Here is a 14,486-nt window from a genome sequence, read left to right on the forward strand (position 1 = left end):
AGTCAGAGATTTCCCTAGGGCAGGCCTAGGATGAGAGTGGTAGAGATTAGCAGCAGTAGTAGTGGTTTGGTGGAGTCGGGGCAGTTCTTGAGGAAAGTACGGATAGATGCAGAAGGTAGTATGGGCCCATACTACTGGAAGCAGAGGACCCGTAATTGAATCGAGGAAGGCTGAGATGAGACCAGGAAGTCTGTAGTAGTAATGATCCCTCGAGTTATATCAGTGTTTCTGATGTTTATTGTGATGTGTTTTTAGAATGGTGGTTTTACGCCCTACACCAGCAGGCGGCAATTTAGGTGCCGGGGAGGGATCAGGATCAGTCTCGGGAGCCGAGCAGTTGGATGAGCAGACTAGAGAGTTCTTCACTTCAGAGGTTACTCGTATCATTCTTGAGCAGACTCCAGTGATCTTTGGTTCGATCAAGGAGGGTATACTAGAGTTGATGGAGGAGAAGCTAGGAACATTCTGTGCTGAGGTGGCGGCCATGATGGGGTCGTGCACGCTTACTTTCAGGGAGTTCGGGGCATGTTGAGCTCCAGATTACCACGGGGCACGGGACCCCATAGTGAGTACTAGATGGTTGGTGGATGTGGCCAACGCATTCCACACGAGCAGGTGTCCCGAGGGGGACTGTGACATTAGTCAATTTCGAGTCAAGTCAAAGTCATCAAGTCAACCGATCGACTCGATTAACCCTTGTATATTTGGGTTCACGTTATGTAATTACTATTCAATGCGCTATTTTAATGAGAAAACATCATTTGGAAAATTAGTGTGCTTAATTTTCATAGCCTTAACAATGCTAAACATAGAACAAAAGCGATAACACACCATTTCACACTCATCGGGAGTGTGTATGACACTAAATCATGGCTTAACGGGGTTTACAGACCTTGCGTTGCGAAGCCGGACACTCAAAAATGTCACACATGAAACCTCTCTCAATCGTTTTCATTCTATCTCTCTCTAATAAGAATCTCTCCCAAATCTCTCTCAAAAGTTCCCGTGACATTTTGTAATCATTCGGGTCATCCCGACCCTTAACCGGGTCAAAAACCGCTTGAAACGGGGTAAAAATGAGTAAAATACCCTAAAAGACTCGAAACCCCTTTATAGGGCCGAAGCCTCTTAGGGCCGACCCCCCTGGACTGAAAGTAGCATGGACCGAACCCTCCTGGTCAGACCCGAAGGCTGCTGAACCGAAACCAGGAGGACCGAACCCGAAGGGTGCTCTCGGGCCCGAACCTCGCACAGACTCCTCTCGGTCCATTACGCTCGTGAAAAGCTCGCGTTCGGTCCATGCCTTCTCAGGACCGAACCCTCGCGCCTTCGGTGCCCCGTGCGAGAAGCCTCGCAGAAAGGCCACTTCTTCACGGTTTTCCACTACGACTTCATTTTGGCTTCCTTTTTCATCGTTTTAACGCAGGATTTTCACCCAAAACTTTATTTTATCAATTAAAGCCCCATAATTCATTAATTCCCACGTTTTTGGTGCAAATCTTATCTAAGAAATGAGTGGGTGAAGTACAAGGGTTCAATGTTGACTTTGCTTTACCTTATGACCCAAGCAACCCCCCCCCCCCACACACACACACACACCCACTCTTTGACTAGCCACACCTCCCCACCTTACCTAGGTCACTTCAATGTCCTTTCCACTCATTTACCAGCCCTTCCCACGTCCATAGGGCTGGAACATCCATCCTCTCTCCTCACTTCTCTCATTTTGCTTTCATTTCACCAAAGATCCAACTCCACTTTTCTCTCAAACTTTCTCTCTCAAATTCGAGATTCCAAGGCTGATCATCAAGTGTTCTTCCACTCTTGGTAAGTATAGTTCATCCTCCTTATGATCATCACACTTCATTCTACTCAAATCATTGGTTGCTTACACAAACTCCATCATTATTGTGTTAGGTTCTTGAATCTTCAAAGTAAACCTTCAAGTGTTCTTGAGTTGAACACTTCTCTTCTTCAACATTCACCCACTGAAATCACACAAGGTGAGTTCATACCCCAACATTTTCATGTTTTTCTTAATTTTTAAGGGGGAGAATAAAAGTTAAATCATCAAGAACATAACTAAATTCTTCTAACAGCTTTCATCAGAAAAGTTTCACCCCATTCACGAACTGTTTTGGGCAAATTAAACATTTTATTTTTCAAAACTGTTTTAGGTTCATGTAGTTCAAGTTCTTAGCTTTAAAATGACTACTTGAACATCTCCATACGATTTTTCTAAAATTTATGGTGATTTTTACAAAACTGTCTATCATTTCAAACATCAATCCGGACCAGTCCGTGATTATGGACTTGTTCACACAAGTTATAGGTCACTAAAAATCATAGGAAAATTTATAAACAAACTAGACTCATTTTCCAAACTCTCAGAATTTACGGAATTTGATTTGGACATTTGATGATTTTTCTACAAATTTTCTAAGAACAGTTACAGAAAATGTTATCAATAGAAAAATACTATCAATTTCATTTCACCTTGTAACATGTTGAGCAAGGTATATATCATTATGTGATTATGTGTTATTGCAATATACGACATTTTTGTCATAGTATATAGATATACATCAGTTAACAAATGGATTTTTGCTAGATAAAGAATAGAAATAACAATGTGTTATAATCAAAGTACATCCATTACATACAAGCGTTTGAATAAACTATGTTAAGTATAGTTTATGTACATTACTACTACTACCCTTGTTTTGATAAACTATAATAGGTATAGTTTATGATACATTACACAATACATATATTTTAAAGAGGGTACATTTATACAAATGGGAATTTTCATTACATTACATGTAAATTCGTTAATGACTTTGTGATACATTCGCTTCGCATTACTTATAAGTCCTGTATTGTAACCAGAGTCTCTTGGAGGGAGAGCGTGATAGTTGTATATAGATCTATATTGGGTTTGACAAACCACACCTGAGCTGCATGCAACAGCTAGACCGGCAGGTCTGAGGTGACAAACGTCATAACAATTCTGACGCCTGAAGAATGTCGTTTTCAGGCCAACTAGGTCACAGCATGGTTATAATAACTCATAGAAAGTATTAACAAACATAAGAATTTACAGGAATTTCATTGACATCATACGCGTTTATGTTGAATTAAACTCACATTATTTTCTGGAAGTAAGAAAGGTTACTTATACGTTTCGGTCTTTGGATATAAGACTACATTACACATTTTTAAGGAAAATATATCGGATTTTTCTAGAACAAACGTACATTTACGAGACAAGGTTTTCATAATTGCATACTAAAGCTTATGAACTCACCAACCTTTGTGTTGACACTTTTTCAAACAACTTGTATTTTCAGGAAACCACTAAACAGGAAATCAAGGGCATTTTGAGGATGGGACGTTAAGGCGTCAAATATTTCATACGTTTGCCAACATATTGTAATTGATTTTGAAACATGTAATGCATACAATGATGTAACTCTTTCAATTATATATATGTTGGTTGTGTTTACTTTCATCACTATTGCCATTGTTGTTATGATACTATACATGAAGTCCTCCACCCTTAGACATTTCCGCCATCCTTGGTTTGGGGGTGTGACAGGGACAAGGTCAGATTGGCGTCTTCTCTTCTGAAGGACAGGGCACGGGATTGGTGGGAGGAGGTTGGTCATGCCATCGGGGATGACGCAGCTTTGGACGCCATGACCTGGGCAGAATTTACTACTAGGTTCAGAACTGAGTTCGCACCGGTTATTGAGGTGCAGCAGTTAGCACGTGAGTTCCAGGATTTGACCCAGACTACAGAGACAGTGGCGGAAATTACCGCCAAGTTCAGGGAGAGGGCACTTCTCGTTCCTCAGTACGCAGTTGATGAGGAAATGAAGAAGGCCCGTTATCATGAGATGATGCAGAGTGATATCCGCCAGTTTGTGAGCCAGTCTAGCTGTAAAACGCTGGATGACATGATTGCTAGGGCGAGAGAGAGAGAGAGAGAGAGAGAGAGAGAGAGATTAACCTTGATATGGAGAGGAAGAGGAAGACGGAGGCGGCTTCGGGTACAGGGAGTTCGGGAAAAAAGCCCAAGGTTTTAGATCACAGATCCAGGAGCCAGCAGAGCCACAGTTGATGTGGCAAGTGTGGGAGATTGCACGACGGGGCGTGCAAGGCAGGGAGTTCTGGCTGCTACAAGTGCGGCCGGACTGGGCATATGAGCAGAGATTGTACAGCCACTACCACCGCCATTGTGGCATCAGATCTGATTTGCTTTCAGTGCAACCAGAGGGGACATAAAAAGTCCCAGTGTCTGAGTCTAGCAGCTGCAGGGAAGGTGTCAGCACCTGCCCCAACTACTTTGAGGATTACATATGGCCGTCAGGGCCGAGTTGAGATGCCAGTGGCGAAGAGTAGGGCTTTTCAGCTGACAGCAGAGGACGCGCGAGCGACTCCTAACGTGGTGACGAGTATGTACTTTTCCCTTATCTCTGCATTTATGAAAGACCCCAACTTTCGTATTTCTGAAAGACCCAAACTTTCATACTTCACAACATTATTCTTAAGTTACTTCCTCAAAACATGCTACATGCATATTTATAAAACAATATTTTATATTGATAAAGTGATTACAAAAGTTTGGATACAAACCGACTAAGTTTTATTATATTACATATCTACCCAGGAATCTATTATTCATATACATACATGAACATTAAATACAGAGTAATAGTATTAACTATTCTAAATCTTTCAGAAGTATAAAACTATACTGGATACTCATCACCTGCAAATTTGTTAAACATTGAGAGGGATAAGCGATAACGCTTAGCGAATTCAATAAATAGATACAATATAATCTTATGCCTTATATATATATATATATATATATATATATATATATATATATATATATATATATATATATATATATATATATATACCAATATGAAAGAATAAAAAGGAACAAGAACAGCAATAGCATATGCGCATCATATGTCAGACATTCAATATCAACTCAAGATTTGATTCAAAGATTATGATCAATGAGACATAAAGATTTCAAAACTTGATATGCATCAATAAAACATCGGCCCAAATGGCACAGAAGACATACAAATTTCTGATTATCAATCTAATAGATTTCAGATTTTCACGCCCTGTTTAGCATTTCGGTAGATTTCAGGTTTTCACTCCCTATTTAATTTTCTGCCAATACCATAGAATGGAGGTCATTCTCTTACGGAGTCATGCTCTACATGGTCAGAGGCTACATACCAGTCCCATCTAACTTTCTGCCAATGCCATAGAATAGAAGTCATTTTCTTACAAGACATGTTCTACATGACCAGAGGCTACATACCAGTACCATCGTGAATCTAAGTCCTTTCACTGATCACAGGGTCAAAGGTATAATTTTGCTACTAAAAATAGCGAATAAAAATAGCACGGGAAAATAACTCAGAATAATAACACTGAAAAGCACATAGCACATATAACACATAACATACAGTTGTTCCTATATATTGAACTCACCTTAAATTAACTGGCGGTTAAAATAGTAATTTGGATAGCACTTCGGCTTTAAATATGACTTTCTATGTTGAAAACCGGGAGCTCAATTGAAAACCGGGCTCTGCGAAGGTAGAGCTTCAAAACCGAAAAGATAAATTTTTCGGGCTTCACGGGCACTTTGGGACATATTCCGGGCTTTAAAAACGATACTGGGGCTTCGGGGCAATTTAAAATAGTGAAAATATTGAAAAAGGGGCCAAAAATGGCAATTTCTTCAAATTACCCGGGCTGGTTCGCAGCCTCCCTATTTATAGGCGAGGTCCGAAGGTCGGGCGAGAAGGATGAGTCAGCATCGAGGGGCACACGGAAGCAGCAGGGTGAAGCAGGTGGCTCGCATGCGAGGCTCGGACGTAAGGATGCGTGAAGGAGCGAGCTTCAGACACTTGTGCGAGACGCGTCGGAAGGGGATAGGCCGAGACTTCGGTCGAATCAGGAAGCGGCACGCGTCGGAGTCTTGGCTGCATAGCGCTTTCGGTGACTAAGCTACTTTGAACACGAGGCATGCATGCGAGGAGGCGACGTGGCCGAAGCTGAGCCCTGCGATTCTTCTCGGTTTTCGCATTTATTTTGATTTTTGTGCCCCGAACTTCTAAAATCCATAACTTTCGCATAAGAGCTCCGTTTTTGACGTTCTTTATATGCACGCGTAGCTAAAATTAAGCTCTACAACTTTCACTTAGACTTTGTAGGCTAATTTTGAATTTATTTTTAATATTATTATTTTTAACAGACCGGGACTGGTAAATCCGTTAAAAATTCATAACTTCTTCATACGACATCCGTTTTCGTCAGACTTTTTACCGTTGTACTAAAAATGACGAGATCTTCAATTCTCGTTTTGGTTGTATCGGCTAAAAATCACTCGATCTAAAATTCGAGTTTTTAGCTGTCTATTGCTATTCTGAAACTTAGAAAAATCATAACTTCCTCATATGAAGTCAGTTTTTGACGTTCTTTTTATCGAACTTCTCGGTTTAACGAATACTACGACTTTCATTTAGATCACTCAGGCTAAACAAGTAGTTTATCAAAAGCTCACTTTTTACGTCATTCGGCGCCGTGCCAGTTTTGTCGCGAATCTTCGATTGGTCATAACTTCTTTGTTATAACTCGGATTTCGACGAGGTTTTCGCCTACAAGTTTCTAACGAGATTATATACAATTTTCAATAATAAAATTTTACTTATTCCAAAATTTATATTTTCTTTAAATTTTACCATTTGACATTTAATTGGAATCTCATAAGACTTCCAATATTTTCTGAGTGATTCTAAACATAGTTTTACTTTATTTCTAGTAAAAACTATCAGTTAGAACTCAACACTCAATTTCACATAATATTATTCTCTTTTATAATTTACAATACACGATTTTAAAACGTGTATGTTGCAAATACCTCCTCCTTCTGAGGATTTCGTCCCCGAAATCATAATGATTAAAATAAATGAGAATATATACTTCGCTCTTATCTCATTCTTATTGTCCCAAGTATAATTTGGGCCTCGATGGTGTTTCCACTTGACAAGCACCAACTTCACTTATTTATTACATAGATTAGTTGTTCATTCGTTTATGATCTTTTCAGGTTTTTCTACATATCTTAACTTTTTATCCAATTTCTCTTAGGATAACGGAATCATTTCATCATATATGCTCAAGCATTTGCACAGATAGCTTGCATGAAATACATCATGAATATCTGCCAAATCTTCACGGAATTCCAAGCAGTATGTTTGCTTACCAATCGTTCTTTCTTCCAAAGTCACATAACGCCTTTCCATGAAATACCTTCAGTATTGCTAAATCATCCACCCGGAATTCTACGGGTTGTCTCCTCTTTTCTACATAGGACCTCCGTCGATCCTGGGCCGATTTCATTCTTTCTCGGACAATTTATATCTTGTCAGTGATGTCTTGAATCATTTCAGAGCCTCCAAAGATTTTCTGTCCTACGTCAAGCCAACATATTTGAGTATGATATTTACGCTTATACAGTACTTCATATACCTTCAGTATATCTTCTACTGTTTGGATTGCTCTCTTCTTCTGAGCATTTGTATGGGGATGATAAGTTGTTCTGAGAACAACTCGAGATTTTAATTCTCGTTTCATCCAAGTATACTTGTATGTATTTCTTCATTGGAGTCATTTTACGTATGGCGAGAAATGTGCACTCTTAGTCAATCTGTCGACTATTATCCAAATGCTATTATTTTATATAGCAGTCTTTGGTAATTGGAGTAGCACCAGGCATAAGGTCAATTCGGAATCGTCAGGGAAAACATCATGATTTATTATTAACAGGAACATCATTTACAATTTTCTTTTCCTCTTATGAGATATCAACTGTATAAGTCGGATAAGTAGAATATCCCTTTGATATAAATTTACGAGTTTTTAAGAATGAAATTTATTATTTTCACCGTAGACATAAATAGAATCCTCCCTTTCGATAGGGATGCAAACCATTTCTTCGTAGCACAAGAGTTTTGCGTGGTTCTTTGACAAAAAATCCATGCCGAGAATAATATCAAAGTTGGGCAAGGAGATAGGAATTTGGTTAGCAGGAAAACTGTAACCTTCAGTTTCTATGACACTATCACTATAGACATTATCTGCAAGTAATGATATACTTCCTATGTTATCTATATGAAATGATTGGACAATTGCGTAACAAGCAATCTGAAAAGAATGTGCGAATTTATAAGGCACGAAAGAATCTAAGGCATCACAATCAAATAAGATGTGAATAGATCTAGAGTTTACAAGAAAATTACTAGTCACAATATTCGAGTCCTAACTTACTTCTTCTGTGGTAATCTAAAATGTACGATATTTAACTTTTGGTTTGCCAAACGATTGTCAAACCTTTCAAACTTCTTAGTTACTAGTGGTGCTCAAATCTGCATCCGCTCATCATTCTCTATTGAGCCTTTGATCCTAATATTTGAGATAAAACTCAATTCTCATTGCAGACTCCTGCTCCTTCTTGGTTTATAGACTAAACCCAATATAAGGTCTTTACTTTTGCTATAACTCGAATGGTCATATTCCAATGACTTTCAATTTCATAACGCAAGAGACACACAACGAACCAAAATCTCGTCTTTAATTGTCAAATACTATTATGTAAGTAACCTTCCTTAATGTTCTAATGTAATATAATCACATTCTAGCATGTAGCACTTTCTTGCTATAAAATTCTTTACTATAACGATGATCGCGATACTTCTATTGATCGCTTCGATTATCTTTCATTTCAATCTTCTGGATTAATTCGGATGTTACATCGATCTTGGTTCTCTGAACCATGTAACGTACTCGACTTTCTCGGACTTGATTTGATATGACCACTAGGGTCGGAAAAACAATCATTTTCTGAGTTATTACCGAAACAGTGGTAATAATATACTTGAATAAAACGAAATCAGTTACTAGCTTCTTGGTAACCTTGTGACTTTCCCTGATCCAAGTGCGAGTCTTGTGCTTCCGGTAGTATAGGCCTCTACTACCATTCACACCTACTCATACTCGTCCCAAGTATTGTCTCGCAGTTTCCAAGTTACTATTCAAAAGTTTTCACAAAGCGACTTATCACACATTAATGTATTCAAACAAGTACATACAACAATTTCCTCTAGACTCAATTAAGAATTTCACGTTTCTATCAAACATATATTGGATTTCCTATATTCGCCTTCTAGGATTCTTCTCTTACATATGCTTGATCTAGCATACTTTAATATTTTTCCTAGGTTAATAGGAATTTCACTTCCAAATTCTTCGTATAAATTCTTTCTCGGGTAGTGTCTACTCTGCAAGACATGCAATACCAAAATTTACTCTTGTAGCGTGAAGACAAACGGTTTCCAAATACCTGCATCATCTCCTAACTCATATAATTCACCATGAACATTTGTTCATTTCATTATTCTTCCTTGACATCGCCATTCCTGTATATGAGTTTGTCTTCTTCTCTTAGGTGTATTCCTTTAAGTCTACTTCATCGGAGTGTATCCTAGGAAGTACGCAATATAGTTGCATCTCAGCAAGCTCTACTAGCTTCAACTTGGTTCTCTTTCATTCCTGACTACAACATCTCTTCTCATATAATACTATGAGTGTATTGCTTCTTCAACTAAGCATTCTACCTTACTTAGACAAGTAAGTTGCTTAACCATTTACCACTAAATGACTCAATTCACCATCTTAATGTTGTATGTTAAAGTCGACTTAACACACTTTGGAACTTCCATAAGGATATGATAGAAGTCAGTCATCACTCAGCATTAATAAATACTAAGTCTGAACATCCTTATATGAATACTACTCGAACTGCATGTTACTTCACAAAGTCTTAGCCTATTGAGTCTGAAAACTTCATTAGCCTTCTCTTTGATTCTTCTAAATCCTGTACAATCATCAATTTAGATATTACCGAAATATTGATCGCCATCTTTGGTTCTTCCGACTCTCTAAACAATCACTGCTTTAATCTGAACAACGGTGGAAACAACTTCGTGGATTTGCACTAACACATTTGTCTCACCCAAACGTGTTTTAAACGCACATCTTTCTTCTAAAGATGTTATTATTTCATTAAACATACTTTATATGTATAATACCACTCTATTGGTATTAGTACACTATTTACGATAACACTTTATATTTATTATTTCACGATATCCCATGATTGTTTATTTATAAACTTATCGATGTCAACTATCATAAGTCTCTTTATTACTTCAAAAAGTTTCATGTAAATTCTATTACGAAAATTCTTAGAATTCTGAACATAAAATTTTCTAAACCAAGGTCGGCAATAGACCTTGAACTTTCTTAAATAATAGCAATAAGGCAAGCAACCTAAGGTATGCTATATTTATCATTTAGCACATATTAGAATATAAGGCATATCTCCTCTTAATATTCTAATGCTTGTTTCCATTTAGGTATTCAACCTAAGTATACCAGATACACATCGTATCATCTTCACTTAGTAATTCATGTTTAAGTCTAGAAATTCTTAAAATTTCTAGTTCACTTAAACTAATTCTCTAAATTTTTTTTGAAGTAACTTAATATCTTAGAATACTAGGTTTTATCACTACCCAATACCCCATTTAAATATTTCCTATGGTTTGTATCCATATATTTACTATGAATCCGTTCATATATTGAACTTCCAACAGTTTAAGTCTAAATACCAATCTGTGGTAATTAGTTCACTTAAACTATTGCTCTGATACCATATGATTGAAAGACCCCAACTTTCATATTTCTGAAAGACCCAAACTTTCATACTTCACAACATTATTCTTAAGTTACTTCCTCAAAACATGCTACATGCGTATTTATAAAACAATATTTTATATTGATAAAGTGATTAAAAAAGATTGGATACAAACCGACTAAGTTTTATTATATTACATATCTACCCAGGAATCTATTATTCATATACATACATGAACATTAAATACAAAGTAATAGTATTAACTATTCTAAATCTTTCAGCAGTATAAAACTATACTGGATATTCATCACCTGCAAATTTGTTAAACATTGAGAGGGATAAGCGATAACGCTTAGTGAATTCAATAAATAGATACAATATAATCTTATGCCTTATATATATATACCAATATGACAGAAGCAAAAGGAACATGAACAGCAATAGCATATGCGTATCATATGTCAGACTTTCGATATCAACTCAAGATTTGATTCAAAGATTATGATCAATGAGACATAACGATTTCAAAACTTGATATGCATCAATAAAACATCGGCCCAAATGGCACAGAAAACATACAAATTTCTGATTATCAATCTGATAGATTTCAGGTTTTCACGCCCTGTTTAGCATTTCAGTAGATTTCAGGTTTTCACGCCCTGTTTAATTTTCTGCCAGTACCACAGAATAGAGGTCATTCTCTTATGGATTCATGCTCTACATGGTCAGAGGCTACATACCAGTACCATCGTGAATCTAAGTCCTTTCACTAATCACAAGGTCAAAGGTATAATTTTGCTATTAAAAATAGCGAATAAAAATAGCACGGGAAAATAACTCAGAATAATAACACTGAAAAGCACATAGCACATATAACACATAACATACAGTTGTTCCTATATATTGAACTCACCTTAAATTAACCGGGGGTTAAAATAGTAATTTGGACAGTACTTCGGCTTTAAATATGACTTTCTATGTTGAAAACCGGGAGCTCAATTGAAAACCGGGCTCTGCGAAGGTAGAGCTTCAAAACCGAAAAGATAAATTTTTCGGGCTTCACGGGCACTTCGGGACGTATTCCGGGCTTTAAAAACGATACTGGGGCTTCGGGGCAATTTAAAATAGTGAAAATATTGAAAAAGGGGCCAAAAATGGCAATTTCTTCAAATTACCCGGGCTGGTTCGCAGCCTCCCTATTTATAGGCGAGGTCCGAAGGTCGGGCGAGAAGGATGAGTTAGCATCGAGGGGCTCGCGGAAGCAGCAGGGCGAAGCAGTTGGATCGCATGCGAGGCTCGGACGCGAGGAGGCGTGGAGGAGCGAGCTTCAGACACCTGTGCGAGGCGCGTCGGAAGGGGATAGGCCGAGACTTCGGTCGAATCAGGAAGCGACACACGTCGGAGTCTTGGCTGCACAGCGCTTCAGTGACTAAGCTACTTCGGACACGAGGCATGCATGCGAGGAGGCGACGTGGCCGAAGCTGAGCCCTGCGATTCTTCTCCGTTTTCGCATTAATTTCGATTTTTGTACCCCGAACTTCTAAAATCCATAACTTTCGCATACGAGCTTCGTTTTTGACGTTCTTTATATGAACGCATAGCTAAAATTAAGCTCTACAACTTTCATTTAGACTTTTTTGGCTAATTTTGAGTTTATTTTTAATATTATTGTTTTTAACATACCTGGATTGGTAAATCCGTTAAAAATTCATAACTTTTTCATACGGCATCCGTTTTCGTCAGGCTTTTTACCGTTGTACTACAAATGACGAGATCTTAAATTCACTTTTTGGTTGTATCGGTTAAAAATCACTCGATCTAAAATTTGAGTTTTTAGCTGTCTACTGCTATTCCGAAACTTAGAAAAATCATAACTTCCTCATACGAAGTCAGATTTTGGCGTTCTTTTTATCGAACTTCTCGGTTTAACGAATACTACGACTTTCATTTAGATCACTAAGGCTAAACAAGTAGTTTATCAAAAACTCACTTTTTACGTCATTCGGCGCCGTGCCGGTTTTGTCGCGAATCTTCGATTGGTCATAACTTCCAAAATTTATATTTTCGTTAAGTTTTACCATTTGACATTTGATTGGAATCTCATAAGACTTCCAATATTTTCTGAGTGATTCTAAACATAGTTTTACTTTATTTCTAGTAAAAACTATCGGTTAGAAGTCAACACCCAATTTCACATAATATTATTCTCTTTTATAATTTACAATACATGATTTCAAAACGTGTATGTTACAATTTATTATTGATTATTTCTTATGGTTATATGTTTTGTATAGGGTCGTTCTCAGTGAACGGCATTTCAGCTACAATATTGTTTCATTCGGGGGCTACCCGATCATTCGTCTCTCTGGCGCTTAGCAAGAGGTTTAGCAGAGCTCCAGGGGAGCTAGATTTTCCACTTGAGGTTGAGATAGCAGCTGATAGGACCGTTAGGATTGCGAGGGTACACAGAGGATGTTTTCTATAGTTATTCGATGAGCAGTTTCTGGTGGACTTGGTCCTTATTCCCCTGCGAGGGAATAAGGTCATAGTAGGCATGGATTGGCTGAGCCCCAATGGGGCGGTGATAGATTATGAACTGCAGTTTGTGAAGGTTCGCACTCCCAGTGGGGGAGAGTTAGTGATTCAGGGAGAGAGGCCACATCGCGGACCAGTTCTGTGTTCAACAGCGAGAGCGAGGTGTTATTTCCAACAGGGTTGCGTCGGTTATGTTGCCTATGTTTTAGATGTCCGGGAGAAGGGCAAGACGACAGTTGATGATGTTCCGGTAGTGAGAGACTACTCGGATGTATTTCTAGAGGATTTTCCTAGAATACCTCCTGAGAGGTAGGTCGAGTTCGGGATTGACCTAATCCCTGGTGCGGCTCCGATAGCCAAGGCACTGTATCGGTTGGCTCCCCCAGAGATGCATGAGTTATCTACGCAGCTGCAAGAGCTCCTAGACAAGGGTTTTATCAGGCCGAGCAGTTCGCCCTAGGGTGCACCGATTTTGTTCGTGAAGAAAAAGGACGGGTCGCACCGTATGTGTATAGATTACCGGGAGTTGAATAAGGTAACGGTGAAGAACTGTTACCCACTTCCGAGGATAAATGATTTGTTTGATCAGCTGCAGGGAGCATCTTGGTTTTCCAATATCGATTTACACTCCGGGTATCATCAGATGCGAGTCAGAGATGAGGATGTGTAGAAGACTGCTTTCAGGACCATGTATGGTCGTTATGAGTTCATGGTGATGCCATTTGGGCTCACCAATGCTCCAGCCGCGTTCATGGACCTCATGAACCGCGTGTGTAGGCCGATGCTGGATCGGGCTGTGATAGTATTCATAGATGATATCTTGGTGTATTCCAAGACTCAGGAGTAGCATGAGGAGCACCTGAGAGAGGTGCTAGAGATTTTGAGGAAGGAGAGACTTTTCGCGAAGTTCTCCAAGTGCGAGTTCTGGTTGCACGAGGTGCAGTTCCGTGGTCACCTCGTCAACCAGAAGGGGATTCAGGTAGATCCAGCCAAGATAGAGGCCGTGATGTAGTGGGAGGTCCCGAAGTCTCCATTCGAGATTCGGAGTTTCCTAGGTTTGGCAGGGTACTACAGGAGATTCATCTAGGATTTTTCCAAGATAGCAGTACCGCTCACCCGACTGACTAAGAAGTCGGTGGTGTTTCGTAGGGGGTCT

Source organism: Lactuca serriola, chromosome 1 (genome assembly GCF_051521515.1).
Source record: "Lactuca serriola cultivar US96UC23 chromosome 1, Lser_US96UC23_V15, whole genome shotgun sequence".
NCBI classification, from domain to species: domain Eukaryota; kingdom Viridiplantae; phylum Streptophyta; class Magnoliopsida; order Asterales; family Asteraceae; genus Lactuca; species Lactuca serriola.